The 24,852-nt window shown below is 38.2% G+C and overlaps 1 protein-coding gene across 2 annotated transcripts in view; it reads right to left on the bottom strand.

Moving 5' to 3' along the window:
• SYT14 (synaptotagmin 14) overlaps nt 1-24,852 on the bottom strand; it is a 260,002-nt gene that overhangs the window by 2,526 nt on the left and 232,624 nt on the right. The window contains exons 6-8 of one of the 2 annotated variants that reach the window (XR_008293364.1): nt 22,079-22,182; nt 21,481-21,683; nt 19,381-19,487 (exon numbers count right to left, since the gene is read on the bottom strand). The gene's annotated coding sequence lies outside the window, so the exon portion shown is untranslated. The remainder of the gene's footprint in view (nt 1-19,380; nt 19,488-21,480; nt 21,684-22,078; nt 22,183-24,852) is intronic. The other variant, XR_008293365.1, reaches the window with a different exon arrangement.

Raw genomic sequence — 24,852 nt, 5'->3', positions numbered from 1 at the left:
TTCATGTTGTGAGATTCTGGAAGGAAGTAGAGGTGAACATAGGTGTTCAATCTGTCATGTTTGATGAGAAGTCTCTTTTGCTCCTTAAGTTTCATTCTAAGGGATGGGATAGGAAACCATTTTTCCTGTTAGGCTTGTGGGGTTGAACCAGATGGAAGTGTTACATTTTCTGAAAGCAAAGCTTACTACTGAGAAAACAGAAGATTGGAATCAAAATATGAATATAGAATATATGTGAATGAATATAGGATATAGACATTTAAGACCTCAAGCATCAATATTTACAGCAAATTAGAAATTCACTGAATTAATAGATGAAAAATATAATCAAAATAGCCAAAATTAAAAGAAATTTCTATATTTCACAACAACATGCTTCTTGATATGGATGGACTGGCTAATCTCTCCCAAATCTCAAGAGATGATAATTGGAAACAGAAAGTTATGCCCTTGATGTATCTAAATAAGTTTGTGATCTAAATTATTCATAAAAGAGAAAATTGGCTCATTAATTTCTTTTTTCTCAATATTCCCCATGTTTAGAGATTTCTATTTATTGTCATTTCTCTCAGATTTCAGAGAAAGAGAGAAGGAGAGACATGAGCAGAGGGGAACAGGTTACACACAGTGGCAGATGTCCTCTTGGACCCTTAGGGTCACTCATCAGCAAATGTACACAGCCACCAGCAGTGTGTGAAAACTGCATGAAAAGGTCTACTTCTCCTCACTCTCAGCAAGAATATCAAGTCATTTTAAATTCCTGAATTTTTATTTAAAATGGTTTTTTTCTTTGTACATTTGCCACAGATGTAACAATTTTCAAAAATTTAAGCCAATGTTCTTTTACATTTCTTTTAAACATGTGAAGCTTACTGAGGTCTTTACTCTCTGAGTCAATATTTCATTGCTTTAGAGAGAGAGTGTATACCAGCTACAGACACAAACTTATTGCTCCGTTCTAACTGCTAAGTTTTTGTTTGTTTGCTTGGTTTTTGCATCTTGAAATGAGAGACAAGTTTTAAAAGCCAGACTTGGTTGAGAGCTAAGTTTCAAGATCTCCCCTCATTTATCAAAACAAAAGCTTGGAGACCTGAACATAAAGTTTGGCATGAGTGAACATGGACTGTGAAACAAAGCTGTGTCTCCCTTCCCCGGGAAGGAATGAATAAGGGTGAAGGATGGAACTGGAGGAGGGAGGAAGATTCAGGAGGTGCAAGACTAGGGTGGTGATACTCCGAGATCCCTGAGAAAGGACCCAACAATCCTACTCCTGTGCCTCAGCGGTACAGTGTTCTGTACATGTGAGGCCGCAGAAACCCCAGGGCAACTACAGTCGGCGCCAAAGAGACTGAGAATTGCCAGGCGTGCACTTTGGGTTACGAAGGATAAAGTTCCATCTCTTCTCAATTGAGAGTAAGGAATACCATCAGCAAGTTCGTGGCACCTTCCAGTTTTGTCTTTTATTCTCAAACTGTTATTTTTAAAAAATAATTTACTGTCAAGTTAGCTAACATACTGTGTAGTCTTGGCTTCGGGAGTAGATTCCTGTGATTCATCACTTACATACATCACCCAGTGCTCATCCCAACAAATGCCCTTCTCAATGCCCGTCACCCATTTTCCCCGTCCCCCGATTCCCACCTCCATCAACCCTCAGTTTGTTCCCTGTATTTAAGAGTCTCTTATGGTTTGCCTCCCTCTCTGTAACTTATTTTAACAGTAGTAATAGGTAATATTAAAGCTTTCTAAATCAGCTGTGGGCACTCTGCTAAGTACTTTACATGGATTAGCTCCTTGTTTTGTTTGTTTGTTTTGTTTTTGTTTTTGTTTTTTTTCTATTGTAGTCCTAAAGCACCATTTCACAGAGGGGCTGTGGAGATTTAAAGACGGGAAATACCTTGCCCACAAAGCTTGTCAGTGAGTGGTAGAGCCAGGACACGAATCAAGATCTAGCTGTCCAAGCTCTTAATCTCTCTGTAGAGCTGCCTCTCTGGGACCCACGTCTTTTTTCCTCCCCTCCCTCGGAGCCTTTCTGCTACCCTCCTCCGCCTCCTAAACCAAAGAGGGTAAGCTCTGTGACTAACCATCTGTAGTAGTTCAGAGTCGGGCTGATTGCTGTGTACAGAGCATCCTGACTTAGGATGGCTGGACTTGGGATTTTTGGACGTTATGATGGTGTGAACGTGATATGAATTCAGTAGAAGCTATACTCCAAGTTTTGAATTTTGTGCTTTGCCCAGGCTAGCGATATGCTGTGCACTTTTCTCTTGTGATGCCGGGCGGTGGCAGTGAGCCACGGCTCTAGGTCGGCCTCATGCGTACCAAGGGCGAGCAACCAATACGCATCCAACCATTGTGTATTCACACAGCCATGCCGTGTCTCACTTCCAGTATTTCAGCGTTCAGTGCTCAATAAATTACACGAGATATTGAACTTTATTACAAAACAGGCTTCCTGTTAGATGACTTTGCCCAACTCTAGAGTAAGAACACTCACCCTAATGTGAGTCTTCCGAGCATGTTTAAGACAGGTTATGCTGAGCGGTGATGTTCAATAGATTAGCTGTATTAGATACATTTTCCACTTAGGATATTAAAAAAAAAAAAACTTTTTTTGATGTTTTTATTTTATTTTTGAGAGAGAGACAGAGTGGAGCAGGGGAGGGGCAGAGGGGGAGGGAGACACAAGATCTGAAGCAGGCTCAGGCTCCGAGCTGCCAGCGCAGAGCCCAACGCGTGGCTCCAACTCACAAACATGAGATCATGACCTGAGCCAATGTCGGTGCTCCACCGACTGAGCCACCCAGGTGCCCCAACACACTTATGGTATTTTTAACTTACAATGAGTTCATTGGGATGTAGCCCCATTGTTAGTTATGGAAGATCTGTACTTGAAACTCATTTACACTAAACTATAAATATTTTTTGACCTCATGAGGTATAATCTACATATTGTAAAATTCACCCGTATTATGTCCAATTAAATTTTAGTAAGTTTACTGAGCTGTGCAAACATACCTGTAATCCAGTTTTAGAACATTTTCATCACCCCTAAAATTCTCTCATATCTATCTATAATACATGCCTTTGGCACCCCCAACCCCAGATGACCACTAATCTACTTTCTGTCGCTATAGATCTTGTCTTTTCAAGACATATATTTTATTTAAGTAATCTCTACACCCAACATGAGGCTTGAACTCATGACCCCAAGATCAAGAGTTGCACACTCTTCCAAATGAGCCCCCAGACAGGCACCCCTGCCTTTTCAAGATATTTCATATAAATGAGAGCATATGTGCCATGGTCTTCTGTGTGTAGCTTTTTTCCCTTAGTGTAACATTTTTGAGATGTGTCAATTCATTCTTTATTTCTGCTGAATAGTATTCTGTTGTGTGGCTGTACTCCATTTTGTCTGTCCATTCACTGGTTGGTGGACATTGGAGTTGTGTTCACTTTGTGGCTATTGTGAATAATGCTGCTATGAACATTCATGTGCTCATCTTCGTGTGGACATATCTTTCATTTCTCTTGAGTAGATATCTGGGAGTGGAATTACTGGCTCGTATGGTAAGTTTATGTTGGGCTTTTTAAGAAATAGCAACTTGTATTTTATTTGCATCTCTGAATGTGAATTTAAAGACTTTCCCCTCAGTTAGAGGATTTCAACCATCAGTAAGGAATGGTGAGATTTATAAAGTTGAAGAGTTAGTGGGCTCTCACCGTAGGGAACTCTGACTTTATTCTCTATGGATGCTTTCTAGAGTGCCCGAGGCCCTCACTGAAAATGGGCCATGTGCTCCCTTGCCACACCGTTCCTTTTTATTTTGGATAAGCTGGCATATGACGCTGAGGTCAAGTCCTGCCTGCTGTGAGGGCTAAGAAAACTTCTGGAAGGGCTTAGCGCTTCACAAGACATTCATCAGCAAACCTTCTCCCTCCGGACACACTGGTAGCCTACAGACTGAATTCAGCCTGCAGGCATGTATTATTGGCTCCCACAAAGTTTTAAAATTTAAATTTGAATGCTTATAGATTGTTCATGTGTTCCCCATTGTACTCATATTTCTCATTACTCTTTATTGACCAACATAAACACAACATTGGACCCACACTACTTGCTTGCAAAATTTACCATCAAGTTATAAGGATGGGGATTAAGGAGGGCACTTGTGATGAGCACCAGCTGTTGTATGGAAGTGATGAATCACTAAATTCTACTCCTGAAACTAACATTACACTGTAGGTTAACAAACTGGAATTTAAAGAAAAGAAAGCAAAAAAAAAAAAAAAGTTTTAGCAATTGAGGCAGGGTGGTATTTGGTGAAAGAATGGAGATACAGATCAATGGAAACAAACAGAAACACACCCACTCTTACGCAGTCAATTGATATTTGATGAAGGTGGAAAGGCAACTCCTCGGAGAAAAGAGTCTTTTCAAGAAATGGTGCTAGAAGAGTTGGACACCCAGATGTAAAAAACCCACAAAAAACGAACGAAACAAAAACTGAACACCTCTTCCTTTTTAAAAAACAAAAACCAAAAAACAAAAAAAAACACTTTTAAGAGAATAGAAAGAAATATTTACAAAAACATTTCTCCTAAAGGACTGGTGACCACATGACATATATAAAGAACTTTGAAAAAGAAACCCTCAATAATAAAGAAACAAATTACCTAATAAGAAAATGGGCAAAAAATTTGAACAGACATCCAGACATCACACCAAAGGAGATATGCAGATGGCAAATCAGTCCATTAAAAGATGGTCAATGTTATTAGTCTCTAAGGAAATGCGAATTAGAATCACAATGTGTTATCACTGTACACCTATGAGAATGGCTAGCATGAATAACAAAAACACTTTTCGATATTAAGTGCTAGCAAGGATGCAAAGCAACTGGACCCTTCGTACATCACTGGTGGGAATGCAAAATATGACAGACCCTTTGAAAAACAGTTTGGCACTTACCATATGATCCGGAAACCCCATTCTGATAGGTATTTACCCAAGAGAAATAAAAATTTATATTCACATAAAAGTAATTATAAATGCTTATAGTTATTTTATTTATAATCAGTCAAAACTGGCGGGGTGGGGGGGAATGGCCATCAACTGGTGAGTTGGTACAAAAACTGGTACACGCACATCCTGGAATACTACTCAGAAATAACAGGGAACAGGCTACCAATAGACGTGATAGCACGGAGGAATCTCAGATGTGTTAGGCTCAGCCGAAGAAACCAGACTCAGAAGCTTGAGCACTACGCAAGTCCATTTATATGACATTCTGAAAAAGGCCAAACCACAGAAAAAAGACTGGTGGCACAAGGGGGTTGAATGTGGGGAAGGGATCGAATGTAAAGAAACATGAGGGGCGCCTGGGTGGCTCAGTGGATTGGGCATCTGACTTCGGCTCAGGTCATGATTCCGCGTCGGGCTCTGTGCTGACAGCTCAGAGCCTAGAGCCTGCTTCAGATTCTGTGTTTCCTTCTCTCTGCCCCTCCTCTGCTCATGCCCTGTCTCTCTCTCTCCCTCTCAAAAGTAAATAAATATAAAAAAAACCATGAGGAAACTTTTGGGGAGAAGGAGATGCTCTGTGTCTTGATTGCAGTGGTGGTTATGTGACTGTGTCAAAACTCATAGGACTGTTCACTGTACATTAAAAATGACAAATTCCATTGTATATATTCTTTTTTTTTTTTTTACCTTTAGAGACACAGAGAGAGAGTGTGAGTGGAGGAGAGGGGCAGAGAGAGAGAGAGAGAGAGAGAGAGAGAGAGAGAATCTTAAGCAGTCTCCATGCTCAGCATGGAGCCTGATGCAGGTCTCAAGTCCATGACCCTGGGATCATGACCTGAGTAGAAATTAAGAGTCGGACGCTCAACTGACTGAGCCACCCAGGCGCCCACCCACACCCTGGCCACTATATATATTCTTAAATTATTCCTTAATGAGCATGAAAACAAAGCCCATAGGACTACTTTCAACTCTAGCATGTATAAGATAGTAAGCTAACAGTTGCAGCTAACCTTACAATATGGAGGCAGTATCTCTTTTTTATTTTCACTAATTATTAAGTATTTGTCGTGAGAAAAGGAAGGTTACCAAACTGAGCTTATGGAGAAGACGTTCACAATTGCTGAGTATCCCCCTTAGCATGAACGTCAGTAAAGCTTTTCTGGTCAATTTATAGGCATGCTCACATTTTTACCTCCCTAATATAGCTGTTAAGAATACAGAATCTTTCCAGTTTCCACCTCAACGATGAGCATTTGTCATTTAAGTTTTCTGGTGTGCATGCAGCATAAAGTCTGTTGTATCACTTTACACCTTTTGTTATTTCTGACTACAACATTTACAAATCATGTTTAATCCTGTTTGCCCAGAACATAACAATGAGATACTAATATATACATATAAATATATATACATGTATTCTATTCACACTTCACACTCTTATAGTAATAGAAGCGACTTAATGCACTTCTGTCCTTTGAGGAAGCTTGTGGTAAAACAGGAGAAACATTATGAATAATTAAAAATAAGATATTTACTCCAGGAGAAAGATAAATCTTTGAGAAATCTCTGCCAGCAGAAAGCTTCACAATCAGGTTCCAGATCCTTATAAATAAATTGCTAGTCTCTTCAAGTGTCAAGGGACTTTACAGTCAGACATTAATGAGATAAAGATGCTCAGCTTGGTCATTAAGGGGGAGCAGAATGAGGACTGAGTTACTTCTTGCTAATTCTTATCATGCTTCAGTGTCGGCTAACAAGTAGGTTCCGGATGCTTAGTGTGGGGCCAAAACTAGTTATAAAAAGCGAAGGAGGACCTTAGGCTAAAGAATTAACTCTGAGAGATTCCATTTCAAAATATTCAGACCTTAGGAAATTAGTCTTTCTTCATCATAGAGATCTGATATCGTTTATGTGTTTGGCCATTTGGCCTATCACGCTTTTACATACTATTACAGAAAAGTCTCTCTCTTCTCTAGGTAAGGACTTATGGTCAATTGCAGAAAGAAGTCGTCAGTCCATCTGGCCAATCAATGGATACAATACTTGGCCAGGGTTCAGGAGACTTGATCCAGCTCCACTGCGGCATTAACTAGCTGTGCAGCCTTGGACAAGTGACTTCACTTCTCTGGGACCTCAGTTTTCTTACGTGTATGATGATGTGGTTGAATTTGATAGTCTCCAAAATCAACTATAGTTCTAAAATCATTGGTGATTCTGCATGCTAATCAATTTTCAAATTACTTGAACATGATGTACAAACTTATATTAAATGTAATTAAGTCTTTGATAATTCAGAATGCATTTCAAAACCAAGCATACTTTAAAGGCAGCCTTTTTTCTTAATGTTTATTTTTGAGAGTGAGCACACACAGGAGGGGCAGAGAGAGAGGAGGACAGAGGATCTGAGGCAGGCTCTGTGCTGACAGCACAGAGTCCTATGTGGGGCTCGAACTCACTAACTGTGAGATCATGACCTGAGCCGAAGTCAGATGCTTAACAGACTGAGCCACCCAGACACCCCCAAACCAAGCATATTTTAGAGTCATCACTATTAATGCTTAGCAAAGTTCTGGTTAAACAGAAGTTTCAGAGTAATGGAATCCTCATTAGACTAACTTCTGCAAGTATTTTACACAAATATAAAATTTTAATTGTAATAAAAAATTTACCCTCATTTTATTTTATTTTTTAAAAAATGTTTATTTATTTTTGAAAGAGAGAGCAGGGGAGGGGCAGAGAGAGATGGAGACAGAGAATCTGAAGCAAGCCCCATGCTGTCAGCATAGAGGTTGACACAGGGCTCAAACCCACTAACCATGAGACCATGACCTGAGCCAAAATCAAGAGTTGGATGCTTAACCGACTGAGCCACCTAGGCTCCCCTACCCTCATTTTAATAAAACAAAGTCTAGGAGTGTCTGGATGGTTCAATTAGTTGAGCATCAGACTTCTGATTTTGGCTCAGGTCATGATCTCAGTGTTTGTATGATTGAATCCCCCTCCCCATCCCGCCCCCCCCCCACCCCCCCACTGACCTGGGCTCCATGCTGGGCAGAGACTGCTTGGGATTGTCTCTCTCCTTCTCTCTCTGTCCCTCCCTCATTTGCATGGGTGTGCTCTCTTTCACAAAATAATTTTTAAAAAATCTAATTTTGCAATTAACCACAAGAGAAGGGGATGTAAATCCTTTATTCACGTGTTGAGGAAGTTCACATACAACATTCTGACAATTGTCAACCAGTTCAGGCTCTTTCACTATGAAAGAAATGCAGATATCAGCTAGTGTTTATAAAAAAAAAATTGAGACAAGAGAGAATTTTCTGATGGGCTCTAGATAGTCTCTAGAATGTAATACATTCTATGTGGATTTTCCATAGTTGACTGATTTAGAAGCCAACAAAATAATAGAACAATACAGTTAACTTCTTTTAATGGGACTATATTAATTAAAATTTGTGATACTTGGATAAGGACCACGTTAAAATTTACATGTCCTTCCCTCATTCTTTACTTCATTCTAGTCTTCCTTCATCAAACATTTATTGAATGGTTACTATACCAGACTCTATAATTTCAAGATAACTCAAAAACACAAAAAACAAAATGCCTGACATTAAGGAGAGTCTCAATCTATCAGGCAAAGCATATAATTTGACAATTATAAAATGATGTGACAATTTATACATCAGGTATGAGGGGAGAATTTCCTTACCTCAGTACTGTCTCACACACACACACACGCACACGCACGTGTGCACACATGCACATATGCATGTTTGTTTGAAATGACCATTTCATATCAAATTTTAAAGAATAATTCTGAACCACTGGAGCGTTTTGAAGCACTAGGGTTACATACAAATAAGATCATTCTCATTGTTTTTGAATGCAGATACAAGAAACCTTACTTTCTAAAAAGTCCATATGCTTTTGTGGTTGGTATTAAGAGAAAATGAAAGTAATCAAAACACTTGAAATCTATTTTAGATGAAATAGTCATTTGTTTTTGGTGAAAATAAAGACAGGTGGACATTTTTCATATATTTCTGGCTAGGAATAAAAACTGGTACAACCTTTCTGGAGGGCGATATAAAGATTTATCAGAAGGCTTAAAAATGTACATACTGTGACCCAGCAAGTTTATCCTAATAGCTGAGGATAAATGCAAAGATTCTCCTAGCAATGCATACACATTTAGGATTGTTATGTCTTTTTGTTGAATTGGCCCTTTTATCAGTAGGTAATTGTCTGGCTTTACTCCTAAGCACTTTGGTCTGGGTAAGATTCTGTCAGTGGAGGGATACAAATAAATTCTTAGTATAAAAAATGGAAATCTAGAAAAACGTCTTCTTTAACTTACCATTGGAGACAGTTGCTCGGATTCTGCTTGAGCCTGAGCAGGTACATGTTAGCGATAACATGTATATGTAGAAGTAGCATTCTATTATTAATAGTCCGAGATGTATGACTTGTAATTAGGCACAAAACAAACAGTAAACTTCAGACATTGTTTATAATCATATTAGGGATTTACTACCATATAAATTGTGTCTGTAAAATATATATGACTTATGCTATCCCATTGGATACATTTTATTGCTTTCCTATGGTTTTGTGCTTTATCTATTATTTTTGAGCATCACTTTGAGTTTATATATAGCATTTAAAAATCATTGCTATGAAATAACTAAGCAGAATGCCTGACACAAAATAGAGAAGGTAAACTACAGTGCTGTCCTTAGACCAAATTTTCCCTACCCAATTATCTGGATATTTTGATGAAAATTAATTGAGCTCAAGGTTGTGCTGACACCTGGTGTCTAAATATATGTGAAGATAGTCTTGCAAAGTTAAAGAAATCCAAATATGAAATAGCCACATCTGCCTCACTGATCCAATGATCTGAATTTTTTCTTAATTGTATTCAATCACCCATTTCACTTTCTGTTTGCTCTCACACTATGTGCTATAGAAAGATGTTCATGTTCCAAGTAACAAAATCATATTATAAAAGTAGATCTCTTTAAAAAAAGATGGCTGTAAAGTCTCTGCTATGCCTCCCATTAAGAGATGGAGTCTAGTTTCACTCCCCTTGAATCTGGGCTGGTTATGGTGAGTTGCCAGGTAACAGTTTTAGACCCCCAAAGACCACAAATACACTCAAAGTCTGAAGATGCTTGAAAGTAGACTCTGCACCTGAAGTTTTTATGGGCTACGTCAGGATTTAGCCCCAGGTTCAAGCTACTTCAGAAGAAATACTTAAAATATTTTCAGAGGGCAGAAACAGGAAAGGGTGATTGGTAAAATCACCAAGTGGAGAGGGAATGATGCATGGATCCAGTCAAGACTTAGTTGGCCCTAGAGGTAAATCTAATTCGCCTTTGGGAGGCCTCAGAATGCATCTGTGAGGATGAGGCCTGAAAATCTGTATTTTTAACACTCCTCACTTTCCAGGTGATTCTTAAGCAAGTGAAAATTTGAGAGCCATTGATACTAAGAATTGAAAACCCCAAGCCTTTTTCCTGTCCTTCCCTCCTCTACTTAACTTCCCAAATGCCCTTCAAGACCTTTCACTCTGTTGCTGTCAAAGAGAGAACCATTCAGAACAAGATCAAAGTCAATGAGAGAGTCAGAAAGAATTTTATTGGGAGTAAAGAGATTGTGTTTGTAGTGTCAATGAGAAGGCAACCATCCACTAATGGTTTTCAAGAAATAAAGATTAAACAATCTTGAATAATATGAATAACCAAATTTGCTTTCACCTTTTAAAATTTCCTATGTAGCCAACTGATAATCTGTACAGGGTTAAAGGAGGTTTGTTATTTAGAAAATATTCTCAATAACAAAGTAGGGTGAAATTAAGAATCAATGAAAAGAGACCACAGAACTTGAAAAATAGGTTAGCGGTTAAAGTTAGGAGGGAAAGCTGAGGAGCTGTAGCAAGCCTCCTAAAGATGGCTCATGCAAAGTACACAGGCGCAGAATCTTCTGTCAGCTTTTCTCTAAAATCATACTTAAACTCTTTTCTGAAACAATAAATCCATGAACCTTTCTGTGATTATATTTGCAAGTCTGATACTCAAAAGGTCGTGTATTTCCTTCCTTCTGTAGTTAGTGCAGAGAAACAGTAAATTGCATTAGGGTCTTAGTAATAGATGGTCCCAACTGAATGAATACGGTCCAATTCTAGGCATGCTTCTTGGACATGTAAACATGAACATTTCTTTTAAAATATTTTTTTGGGCATTGAGGAGGGTACTTGGGATGAGCATTGGGTGGTGTATGTGAGTGATGAATCATGGGAATCTACTCTTGAAGCCAAGATTACACTGTATACACTGCATGTTAGCTAATTTGACAATAAATTATTAAAAATAAAATAAAATATGTTTTAAAAGTTGAACTTGTAACTATTAACACTGATTTAAAATGTTATACCTATATAGCAAGTACATATAGAAAAACACTCGGGTGAAACCTGCTAATTTTTCACGAATATATAACTTATCTTTTATTAATCAGCTTTGAGTTGTCACTCTCCTGGTACGTGAGATTCTTCTCTGACTGGTCTCAACTAATGAGACTAAACAATCACAACTGATTTTCCACATTTCCATATCATTTCCAATGATTGTTCATTTTTTTCTTGCCTTTCTCCCTTATATAAATGGCAGAGGGGCGGCAAGGAAATATGTACTCAGGATTGATGTTTATAGTTAGAAGTTTACAAGAGAGGAAGCATCTTCTCTATCCCTATAGAATATTCTCCATGCAGTTGGGTGTCTCAGATATAGCAGAAAGGTTTATATATTGGGTACTTCCTGGGAATTTCCCTAAAAGTCTGTATCAGTTATATTCTCCTTCAGATACAGAGTTTAGCAAAAGAGATCTTACAACCAACTTTTAAAAGGCTACCTCTTAGAATAATTAAGCATATAATAGGATTATTATATAATCTTGGATTGTCTTCACAGGAAGTATACAATAGTTGATGGGAAAGAAAAATCAAGCATGCTAATAATTAACAATACTGTGTTCTCATAAATTGTTGGCAGATATCGGGGCATTAGTCTGAAATTAGCAGAAATTCTTCTGCCCCTTGCCGGAAAAATTTCACTCTCTCCTTGATAGTGATAACCTAACAGTCAACAGAGACAATGCATCAAATTACACATATAGGGGCGCCTGGGTGGCTCAGTTGGTTAAGCATCTGACTTCGGCTCAGGTCATGATCTCACGGCTGATGAGTTCGAGCCCCATGCCAGGCTCTGTGCTAACAGCTCAGAGCCTGGAGCCTGCTTTGGATTCGGTGCCTCCCTCTCTCTCTGTCCCTCCCCTGCTTGCACTCTGTCTCTCTCTCAAAAATAAATAAACATTAAAAATTTAAAAAAAAATGTACGCATATAAACCATGTGCTTTAAAAAGTTGAGTTAGAATTCTATATAGGTCCAAACAGTCTTTCCAACATGATGCCTTTGTTCAAAATATTTTAAAAACTCTTTCAGGATTTGAAAGCCTCCACTGCATTCTTCAAAATATGTTAATTACTGTTCCTTGAAAATGGGTTTGGTCTTAGGGAAATCCCTAAAAATATCATTTAGAATCTAGAATTGTGAATAAGATACAAGTTCAAACTACAGGTTAAAGCTAAGTCATATCCCTCAACAGTAGGGTAGTAGATTATCTTCGAGATGGCTGCCATCTTTTATCACATCTGCTACATTTGACTTGTACCTGGATAGACCTTTGTCACTACATAAACCAATAGAGAATGGAGGAAATGACACTCTGTGACTTCCAAGGCTAGGTCATACAAAGGCCACACACTCTCTCTCGTTCTTTTGGGGCACTTGCTCTTGGAACCCAGCCACCATGCTGCTGGAAACCAGCCAGGAGCGTTCGTGCATAGGTGTCCCAGAAGACAGCACAGTATCAACCACCAGGCATGTGAATGAGCCTTCAGATGATTTTAGCCCTCGCTCATGAATCATTTCCAGTCAGTGAGTTCTCCCAGCTGACATTGTGTGGAGCAGAGATGAGGTGTCTCTGCTAAGTTCTGCCCAAGTGGCAAATTCATGAGTAAAAGAAATGATTGTTGTTCTTTTAAGCCACCAAGTGTGGGGTGGTTTGTTAGCGATAGAGATCTGGAACACATTTTGGTCCCTAGGGGTAGACGGCAGCTGAAACAAAACCTAAAACATGTGGCACTGGCTTGGGGACTGGAAGGTGGGCAGAAGCCGGAAGGGCCTCAAGGAGAGGATTTGCAGGCACCTAAAGGCCCCAGAGACTGTCAGCAGGGGCTGAAAAGAAATTGAGGAACATGTTATTGGAAAGAAGACCTTTCTTTTACAGTGATGAAGAGTTGTGCCTGAAGTCACCTTACATAATATGGAAACTAGTCAATGTACCTAATGCAGTCAATGACCTAGTTTAGGAGATTTGCGGGTGGAGTATTGGGATTGCTACCTGACTTCTCAGTGGCTACACATTAGAAAAGAGGTAAGAGAAAGAACGATTAAATTTATAAGGAGCCAGGAATTGCTGGGTATGCTGTTTCTCATTTTCAGCCTCTCCAGATGGTGAATGATGCTCAAATTAAGAAATAGCTTCTGGGAAAATTAATGGTGCTCCGAAAAAAAAGAATGTGGTCTAAATATGAAGCTAAGGTCACGACTGAAATTCTTTGTTAAGACCTCAGACATACTTAAGATGGTGCTTTATAAACCTTTTCAAACAGGTAAAAATCTTTCTTAAGATCGTAGGGTGTCATCTCATTGAGAGGATGTCTCTCACAGAGGTTCCTAAATGGAGAAGGGTTTTTCTTAAAGAGATCTGTGATGAGGCTTTTACTGCATGGAGTGGACTGGAAATTAATACAGAAAAAGCCACTGCTGGGACTGAAAGGAAGAAAGATGGTACAAAATGAAAGAGGCCATTGGACCCTTAACCTTCGATGGGCAAAAAGTCTGATAAAACCACTCAGCTGCAAGCCTGGGCTTCATTGAAAGGAAATGAAGGACCTAAACAGAACCTAAAACCTGATGGCAAAGAGTAGGAAGAAAGTGATGCTCCATGATTGCTGAGGCAGCTCATAAAAATGCCATGCACTTCTGCCTTGTTCTCTTGTGATGCTTGTTTTGGAGCCCAACTGCCAGGCTTTGTGGAAGCCAAGGCCCCAGCTAAGGTCTCAGATGACAGCACCAACCACCGGGTATGTGGATGAGTCTTCAGATGATTCTGGCTTCTATTTATCAAGCAACCGCCAGTCTTTGAGTCACCCCAGTTGATGCTGTATAGAACAGGAAGACGCTCTCTCTTCCATGCCATCCACAAAATGCAGGTTCATGAGTGAATTCAAGGAGCTTTTTAAGCCACTTAGTTTGCAGTGCTTTCTTATGCAGCAATAGGAAACGAACAAGGAGAGTGGATACAGAAATTGTGGTATATCCATACAATGGGATATTATCCAGCTATCAAAAGGAATAAAGCACTGATACATGCAACAACACAGATGAATCTCAAAGATCTTATGCTGAACAAAAGGAGCTAGAAATGAAGAGTATGTACCGTATGATTCCATTTATTTGAAATTCGAGAAAAGGCAAAATTAACGTAAGATGAATACATTGACTGGAGGTTGCTTTGGAGTGAGACTAAGAAGTGATACAAGACAACACTCTTAGTGGATGGAAATGGTGGATGGTGTGATAGAGGTGTGTTTATAAAGGTACAAACACTGGTCAAAATTATACAACTATTTGTGTATTTCAATGTATGTAAACTTTACCTTAAAAACTCAAAAATAATTAAAAAATTAAGGGAGTGTGGGAAATATGTATATATATAGATAATGTAGATATATGTATGTAGAATATATAGATAATGTAAGAGTGACAAAATGTTGGTAACTATTAAATTTGGGTGAGTGGTACATGCAATTTTTTCTATTCTGTTTACTTTGTGTATGTTTTAAATTTGCTGCCTATGTCTACATGCCTGTGCTCAATCAGCTACCCCTTCATCCCAATTCCCCAGAAAATGTTTATTTCCCTTTCTAGATTGCATACATGTATTAGATCCTTGTTGAATTCTTTTTGATGTGTCCCCGTCCCAAAGAAGAACCAACCATTATAGCATTTCTGAGCTCTTGGCATCATTTACAGACTTCAACCATTACATCTTTAATGATTATTTTCTTTGCCTTCTTTTCAGGTCTGTTTCCCTCTGTCAGAACACATGCTTCATTTGGGAAAGAACCATATGTTATTTGGATTTTTATCCCTGCGATAGATACAGCCTTTTTTACCCCCTTAAGTTTATTTATTTATTTTGAGAGAGAGAGAGAGTGAGCAGGGGAGGGGCAGAGAGAGGGAGAGACAGAATCCCAAACAGGCTCTGTGCTGACAGAGCGGAGCCCAACACGAGGCTTGAACTCAAAAACCGTGAGATCATGACTTGAGCCGAGATCAAGAGTCGGACGCTTAATTGACTGAGCCACCCAGACACCCCTGAGATGGAGACAGTCTTAAACACATGGGAGGGGTTTAATAATTATTTGTTAAATGACTCAAAGCCCAAGCAAAAATAGTTTTCTTTGATATTTTACTTCTATCAAATAAGAAAAAAACCTGATATCACAAAAGCGACAGTATAGATTCAGACTATAAATGGTTAAAGTCCTCTGTAAATTATGAAGACTCCCACAAAGAAGACTTTATGCACACACAAATATACACTCTCTCTCATACTCATGCTTCTAGTCTGAAATCCTGTCACTTGTGAAGTTGGTATCCATACTTAATAAATATTCTAGGGTGCAGTTTCTTATGCATATAAAACATACCTCCACTGGAGTGTAACATTTTTTTGCTGCTTTCAAATTCTCTCGGTATCTACATACGTGTATGGTATGCAACAGACAGCAACTTTCAGTTAACAGAATGGGTGGGAAACTGCACTGGGGTGAACATCTGCACTGGATTGTTTAGGAGCAACTATAGCAAAATACTGCCCGTGGCTAAAAATAATCCTCAAGATTTTTGTTTTGTTGAAACAAAACTTTTGCTTAAAAGCTTATAAACAGACAAAATTGAGTCCTCACAGTCATTTTGTGTCTCAAAAATAAAGAAAAAGCAAGGTAAGTGGTATAAAATATAGAGTCATAAAGTAAGCCCTTATCACATTCTGACTCTCTATAGATAATTGTGTAGAGGCTCAAATGTCACAGAGTAAGAGGAAGTTAGGATAGTTCAAAAGGATCTAGAAGATGGAAAAGCTGGAAAACGGGATTTATTGATGGGACTAGTATTATGTAGAACAAAAGTTGCTGATTTAATAATGTCCCTCAAGCATATGAAGTTACTATGCCAAAGCTCACAATTTCCTTTGTTAAGCATGAAAAGATGGATAAAGAAATAAAACAACATAAACACTTATTAAGTAAGTGCTAGATAACCTGAGTCAAGTCACTTAAAACTTATAACTCTGTGCTGATTAAGTCATATCTCCAGGTGAAAAATAAGCCCAGGTGATTAAAAATTTTTCCAAAGACTTCTGGTTTCAGCTCCAACATGTAGTGCTTGGACACTGTCATTCATATTCTTAAAAAAAAAAAAACAAAAACAAAAGCAAAAAGCCAAGAAACTGAAAATCAATACTTTTCTTGTTTGGAAATGAAACATACTTCTAAATAAAACCTGGGCCAAAGAAGCAACTCAAGCAAAAATAAAATTTTAAACTAAATGAAAATGAAAAATACAACTTATCAAAATTTGTGGGCTACATGAAAGCAATGCTTAAAGGGAAATCTATAGATTTTAAAAGCATATAGTAGAAAAGAAGGAAGACCTAAAACCAATCATTTAAATTTCCACCTTAGGACACTAGAGAAAGACCAATTTAAAACTAAAGCAGGCAGAATAGAAGGCATAATAAAAATTGAACTGAAATCCCTGGAATTGAAAATAGGAAATGAATTCAGAAAAGCAAAAGCAAAAGATGGTCTCAGAAAATATCAGTAAAATTGATAAACTTCTAGTTAGGCTAGAACAGAAATGAGAGAGAGAGAAAGAGAGGGAAAAAGAGGGCGTGAGGGAAGGAGGGAGTGAGGAAGGTGAGAGACACAAATTATTAACATCAGGAGTGAAAAAAGGGGTATTACAACAGTTCCCATGCACATGAAACAGATAATAATGGAATATTGTTAACAGCTCTGTGTCTACAAATTTGATAACTTAGATGAAATGGACAAATCCCTTGAAAGACACAAAGTACCAAAACTCACATAAAAAGAAACAGATAATTTAAATAGGCTTTACTCTATTAAAAAATAGAATCAATAATTAATAACTTTTAAGAAAAGAAAGCACCAGGCCCAGATACTTTCACAGACAAATTTTACCCACATTTATGAAGCCAGCATTACCCTAGTACCGTAACCAGATAAAGACATCACAAAGAAGGAAACTACAAACCAATGTTTCTTACAACAGATGTAAAAATCCTCAACAAAATATAAGCAAATTGAATACATAGCAATATATAACAAGAATTATATAACATGACCAAATGAGATTTGTTCCAGGTATGCAAGGCTGGATCAACCTCAGAAAATCAATCAGTGTAATCTATTTCAACAGGTTAAAGAAGAAAAATCACATGATCATTATCAATTGATGCAGAAAAAGCATTTGACAAAATCGATACCTATTCATGATTAAAAACTCTCAGCAATCTAAAAACAAAGGAAAACCACCCCAACTTGATAAAGAACATCTACAAAAGTCTACAGCTAACACATTTAATGGTGAGAGACTGGATGCTGTCTGCCTAAGATTAGGATGAGGCAATGATGTTCTCTGTCGTCATTCCTATTCAATGTTGTACTGGAAGTTCTAGTTAGTTCAATAAGTAAAGGAAATAAAATATACACACTGGGAAGGAAGAAATAAAACAGCCTTTGCTTGCAGAGGATGCAATTGTCTATGTATAAAATCCCAAAGAATTGATAACAACAAAAACTCTAGAAACTAATAAGTGAGTACAGCAAGGTCATAGGACACAAGATTAATATACAAGTATATTGCTTTCCAAAAAACCAGTAATGAGCAACTGGAACTTGAAATCTAAAAAAGTACCATTACCATTTATAATAGCACTCAGGGAAAAGAAATATTAGGCATAAAGCTAGCAAAGTATGTGCAGGATCTATATATAGAAAGCTACAAAACTCAGATGAAGAAATCATCTAGAGGTCTAAATAAATGAAGAGATATTTTGTTTCCTGGATTAAAGACTCAATATAATTAAGATGTAAAATATTTCCAAGTTGATCTATAGATTCAACCCAATCCCAGTCAAAGCTGCAACAAACTTTTACAGATATTGATGAACTAATTCTAAAGTTTACATAGAAAGACAAAAGACCTAGAATAGCCAACACATTAATGAAGAACAGAGATAAGTGTACTCAGAGTATCCAAACTCAAGACTTACTATAAGGCTACAGTAATCAAGACACCATGGCATTGGTGAAAGAACAGAAGCATAGATCAATAGAAAACAATAATGAACCCAGAAATAGGCTCATTTAGTATAATCAAATCATCTTTTACAAAGTAGCAAAGGTAATTCAATGGAGAACAGAAAGTCTCTTCAACAAATGGTGGTGAAATAACTGGACACCCATATGCAAAAAATTAACCTGGACGCAGACCTTACGTCTTTCAATTTTTCCCCTCAAAATGGATTATAGACATAAATGTAAAATGCAAAACTATAAAACTTCTAGGAGAAAGAAAAGAAAAGAAAATTATCCACCCACAGTGATGGAGGTACGTCAAAAGGACCCAGGAGCCAAATGAAAGGGTTCCCAATTGCCAAAGTGGAACAATTTGAACAATGAAATAAACATAGTAGTACACACCCAAAGCATAAAATATCTGTAAGTCCCTATTGATATTAAATAAATAATTGAATAAACAAATGGGAGAAGAGACAAATCTTCTGTACAGAATTCCAAATAATATATCTAGATACTTGGCCTTCAAGACAGTAGAGTGTAACTACTTAAGTAACTCCTCAAGAGTGGGCACACAGAGACTTGCTTCCAAAGACTGAAGAATACAAAAGGAAAAAGGAGTAACTTCATGGTGGGGAAACCTGACAAACACTACCTTAGCCAGGTGATCAAAGGTCAATGTCAACAGTGATAACTGATGTTGGTAGCATGATAAATGTATTGAAAATGACACTTCCTGTGGTCTTCCACCCAAAACCCATAACCTCAATCCAATCATGAGAAAAACACTGAATTCTAATTGAGGGACATTCTACAAAATACTTCACCAAATACTCACCAAAATACTCCTCAAAACTGTCAAGGTCATCAAAGACAAGGAAAAGTGAGAAACTCTCAGTCAAGAGGAGCCTAAGGAGACAGGATGACTAAATGTAATGTGATGCCCTGAAACAGAAAAAAGGTCATTAAGTAAAAACTAAGGAAATCTGATTAAATGATGGATTTAGTTACTTAATACCATATCAATATTGGTTTGTTAATTATAACAAATGTACCTTACATTTGTTAGTAACAGAAGACACTGGGTGCGGGGCATATGGGAACTCTGGTATTATCATCTCTTTTTTTCTGTAAATCTAAAATTATTCCAAAATAAAGTTTATTTAAAATTATTTAAGTTTAGGGGTGCCTGGCTGGCTCAGTTGGCAGCGCATGTGACTCTTGATCTCAGGGTCATGAGTTCAAGCCCCACACTGGGTGTGGAGCCTACTTAAAAAATAATAAAATAAAAAAGTTTATATTGGCTTAGTATTGTTTTCCTATTAAAAGTTATTACTGTGTCAGAAATACAGGTTTTATCAATTAATGAACCAGAAATCACAGAGGCTATGGTGTTTCATAAGTCAAATTTCATGGTTAAACAAGAAATCTTTTCATTTCAGGGGTTATGAAAGTGTTTCTAAAATGTACTTGTATATTTTTCTTGCCTTGGTAAATAACACACATTAAACATAAACTTTCTTGGATGATTCCATGCAATTAAAATAAATAACTATAAAAAAAAGACAAAAAGCAAAACACCACCCCCACCTCCTACCCAAATGATTGTATGGAATTAAAATAAATAAATACCAAAAAAAGAAAAAAAAAGACAGTAAGCAAAACACTACCCCTACCCTTGCCCAAACTCTATCAGACACAGATTCATTAATGTCTGTTTTGGCCTGGATACTGTTTCATGAAGCTGTGAACAAGCTTCATGACCTATGAACAGGTCAATATATTGTACTGAGAACCCCCAGTCCCGTGAGAGGCTGTGTGGGCTCTTAGCTCCTGTGACTCAGTCATTCCAGTGCTTCGCATGATGCCCCAAACCCCTTCCAGTCTTTACCTCTCTCCTAAATTCCAATCCTTTTGTTTCCAAATCATCGATATCTTCCACACAATGTCATCTGCCGTTTGTTAACAGCACAGCTTCTTCTCTGGACTCCTTTATTTGGTGGTGTCACCCCTCTCACCTGCTCCTCAAAACCACTCTATTTCATTCCATCCCTTCACATGTCACCCCACACTCCAGTTCAATCATTCATCACATTCCAGAAACTCTCCCTGTACAGTCTCACAAATCTCACTTTTTTTTTAAAGATTTTATTTTTTTAGATAATCTCTATACCCAACATGGGGCTCGAACTTCCAGCCCCAAGATCGAGAGTCACATTCTGTACTGACAGTTGCTCCTCACAAATCTCACTTAAAAAAAACCCTCTCTACCCACCTAATCTAAGGCTGTTGGTATTATACTCTACATCTAGTGACTCAATATTTTTAAAACACACGGATTTTTTAAAAAAAATAGCTTCCTAATTGATCCATCAGACTATCCTTAAACTCACTCATTTATGGGGTTGAGTCCAAAAGTGTTTGGACTGAATTCAAGGTTATTTATTTATTATTTTTTAAACAGTCTGGCTGCCATCTTGCCTCTCATAATGTTCCTGGCGTCTTTGCCTTAATCCTGCTGAGTTATTTACTTGCTGCTGGATTTCTTCCTCCCTTTTCTCTGTTATTTTTCTAATGTTCTTAGTGCTTCACTTCTGTCTCTAGGTTTTGATGCCTAGGTTTTAGTTGCGTCTCTGGCATTCAACCCACCATCTCATCTCTTGGGTCACAGTTAGTGACCTTGTGTCTCTTAGTTTGGTCAAGTTGGGGAGACAAGTATTTTGAATTACTCTTAGTAGCCTTAAAAGCGCTCCTACAAATAACTTCTTCAGGTCGTGGTGGCAGGTGGTGTTCCTGAGACCTACCTCATTCTTTGGTTTTGGTTCCCCCCAAATCAGGTGTCAGACATAGTCCTTCCACATACTGTATGCAAGTTTGTCCCTTTGGCCATAGCACCACCACATTTGTCTTAGTTGCTGGCTTGGAACCATGAACTTACTCACTGGTGTTAAGGTAGGTGCTGCTGCAAGCACAAAATAGACCTGAAATCGGTAATAGCTCAAGTACACAGTTCATTTCTTGCCCGTGTAACACTTCTTCTGAAGAAACTGTTGGCTGGTGGGAAGGTGATTCTAGGATGTAAGCTCCTTTCATTTTGTGGCTCCACCGTCCCCTTGGACACTCGTCATCATCTGCAACCAGCTAAGGGATAGGGAAAGAGACCCTGAAGGAGGCATTTGGCCTACAAATGAGGCTTATTACTCCCACTCACATTCCATCTGGCTAGAACTTGGTCACATAGCTACAAATATTTGCAAGAAAGGCTGGGAAATGTAGCATGTCTCCAGGAAGAGGAGAACAAAGATTTTATTAATTTTTTTAAATGTTTATTTTTGAGACAGAGAGAGACAGGGCATGAAGGGGGAAGGGTCAGAGAGAGAGGGAGACACAGAATCCGAAGCAGGCTCCAGGCTCTGAGCTTTCAGCACAGAGCCCAATGCAGGGCTTGAACTCACGGACCTTGAGATCATGACCTGAGCCAAAGTCGGACACCTAACCAGGCACCCCGAGAACAAAGATTTTATTAAACAGCTTACATTTTCCCTAAGGAAGACATCCTCAAGTCCCATCCGGTGATTGCAATGTTTTCCAAGTCCCATATCTCTGGTGACGCTCTCTCCTTTTCATCATGTTCAGTGACCTGGGAATTTAAAGACAACTTAACCTGCTCTCCAACTTCCACCAAATACATAATGTAGAGCAAGAGTGGCTAAATACAATCACAATTCTCAATTGAAAAGGGGAATAATGAGAAACATACACCAGCCATCGATTCACAGCAGTGAAAACCCCTACTTCTCTCTAGAATAGTTTTTTATTTACTCTGGATCTATCCTGCCTTATCCATTATCTCTGTGGCCACCTGCTCTAGCTTCTGAGAAAGTTTACATGCTATGATTTCATTTGAAGCAGGCCTTGAGAACTACATGTCTCCTTCCTGGGGGGTTAAACAATTTTCATGAACATGCTTCATGAACATGCTTCATGAACACGCAGTTTACCTGAGGTTGCTCTGAATGTGAGGCAACACTAAATAAATCTGATCTTTGCCACATGGTGAGTCCCTTTGTTTAGTTGTGCAGTCTTTTCTTTTTTTAATGTTTTATTTTATTTTCGAGAGAGACAGAGACAAAGTGCGAGCAGGGGAGGGCAGAGAGAGAGGAAGACAGAGAATCGGAAGCAGGCTTCAGACACCGAGCATATCTGCACAGAGCCCGATGTGGGGCTTGAACCCACAAACCGTGAGATCATGACTTGAGCCAAAGTCGGACGCTTAACCAACTGAGCCACCCAGGAGCCCCACAGTTGTGCAGTCTTGACAGGCCTTGCTTACTGAATGCCACTTTTGGTCTTTTGTCTTAGTATTTGGGGTTCAGAAGCAGTAGACGTTTTAAGCCCCCAAGGCACTTAATCTCTGGGCTCTCTCCATTCCCTTCAATCTCTGCATGAAAATCATATACTTCCTGCCTGAGTTTAGTGCTTTCCTGTAATATTTTTCAGCAGAAAACATCTTGAATAAGCTGTTATTCTGGCTCTTTGCATTCATTTCCCCTGAACTACAGGTTCAGTCATCACATGACCCCCTTCCAAGCGTAGCAGGTAACTGTTCCATCAAACGTTTTGCCCCTGAATACCATGGGTTCCAGTTTCTGCCTGCTGCTAAGCCCATGTAACATATTGCAAATGTTCATTCTCACAGACCCTCCCGGGAAGGTCCCAAAATTTGTTTTGGTTTTGATCATTTGTAGTAACAAGTGGACTTTAAAATGTGTAATGGCTCAAATACAATGGAGGGTTTTCTTCTTATTTATGTTAACATTCCAAGGCAAATATATCTGGTTGTCTCTTTCCTGTGAGGTGACTCAGTGACCCAGAATCGTTCTAACTCGTGACTTTGCCATTTCCTTGGCTTTCTGTTTCCTCTGTATCCAGCCAGTGGGAGGTGAAAGGAGGCATGCAAAAGGCACATTTATTTCTTAAAAAGCCTCTTGGAAATTGGTGCGCATCCTGTTTGCTCATATTCCACTGGCTAGAATTCAGTCATATGACCATTTCTAATTTCAAGGGAGGCCAAGAAATGTAAAGTGATCATATGACACAATAGAGGAAAACATGGATTTTGGTAACAGCGGGCAGTTTCTATCTTAAAAGGTTTGTTTGGAAAGTCTTCTCTTAGATATGTCAACATAGTATGCGCCTTCGTTTTTTCCTCTAATTAATATGTTTATGAGATTCCTTATATAATGTGTTGTTTATTTGGCATTTAATTGCATAGAAGCATTTAGTGTATGATTTTATTATAATTCATTAAAAAATACGAATCAAGCAAAATCTTTAACATATTTACTGAGACTTTTTATTTTTAAATTGGGAAGACCTTTACTTTCAAACGGGAACCATGGAATATTTTGATGATCTGTGGGAAGAAAGAGTTGACTTAAATATTATTTTGCATTCCGGATGTCAAAAGAGTTACTACACCAAATTGCAATTATATACCTGAATTCCTCTGCAATGATTACATAGAATTTAATGATTTTCTAGTCGGAATGCCGATGTGCCTATTTTCTTCTGGAATTTCACTTTATATCAATTGCAATTCTGTGAAAGACAGTAAGCCATGACCCAAACGAATATCACTTTTTTGGAGTAAACTCATAAGCAAGTCTATTATTTTTGCCCTTCAACCTTAAATGTTTTAATAATGGAAGCCCAACATATCCGGGGGCAGGGGATGAATTCCGCAGCAAGTACTGGGAAGGGATACAAGTTCTTCAGATTTAGTTTAGATTCAATTATGAACCTATTTATTTTAAGCAGAAATGTTTCATGTTTTCATTGTGTTTCACTAGAGGCAACTCTTGCAAAAAAAAAAAAAGTTAAACCAGGGAAATTGGGCATTGGTGTTGTACTCTTAAAAAAAGTTAACTAAAAAAGGCTCCCGGTTAATTTATGGAACTAAGGATTCAAAGGCAGAGATTGGATAGCGTAACAACGTTAATTTCTGTCAGTTTTAAGAGCACTGAAAGTTTAAAAGTTTTTTTCAATATGGAAAATAGTGCTTGTTAAGTGTGTTTTTATAAAATCTTTGTTGCTGGAAATAAAATGGACATGGGAATGGAATATGAAAAACATATCTAAACTCAGGGTCTTTGGGAAAATGCCTAGAAAAAAAAGAATTGAAAATCAACAAACTGCTATTGTCAAATACAAAATGATTTTGTTAAACAGATTGATTACACCACTATGAAGTAGGACAAGTTCACAGTAACTCAAAGAGCCAAGCTAGGGAACAGGGTATGAGTACACA

The sequence above is a fragment of the Acinonyx jubatus genome, chromosome E4, assembly GCF_027475565.1.
Source record: "Acinonyx jubatus isolate Ajub_Pintada_27869175 chromosome E4, VMU_Ajub_asm_v1.0, whole genome shotgun sequence".
Lineage (NCBI taxonomy): Eukaryota > Metazoa > Chordata > Mammalia > Carnivora > Felidae > Acinonyx > Acinonyx jubatus.
This window is presented reverse-complemented; position numbering and strand designations above follow the sequence as displayed.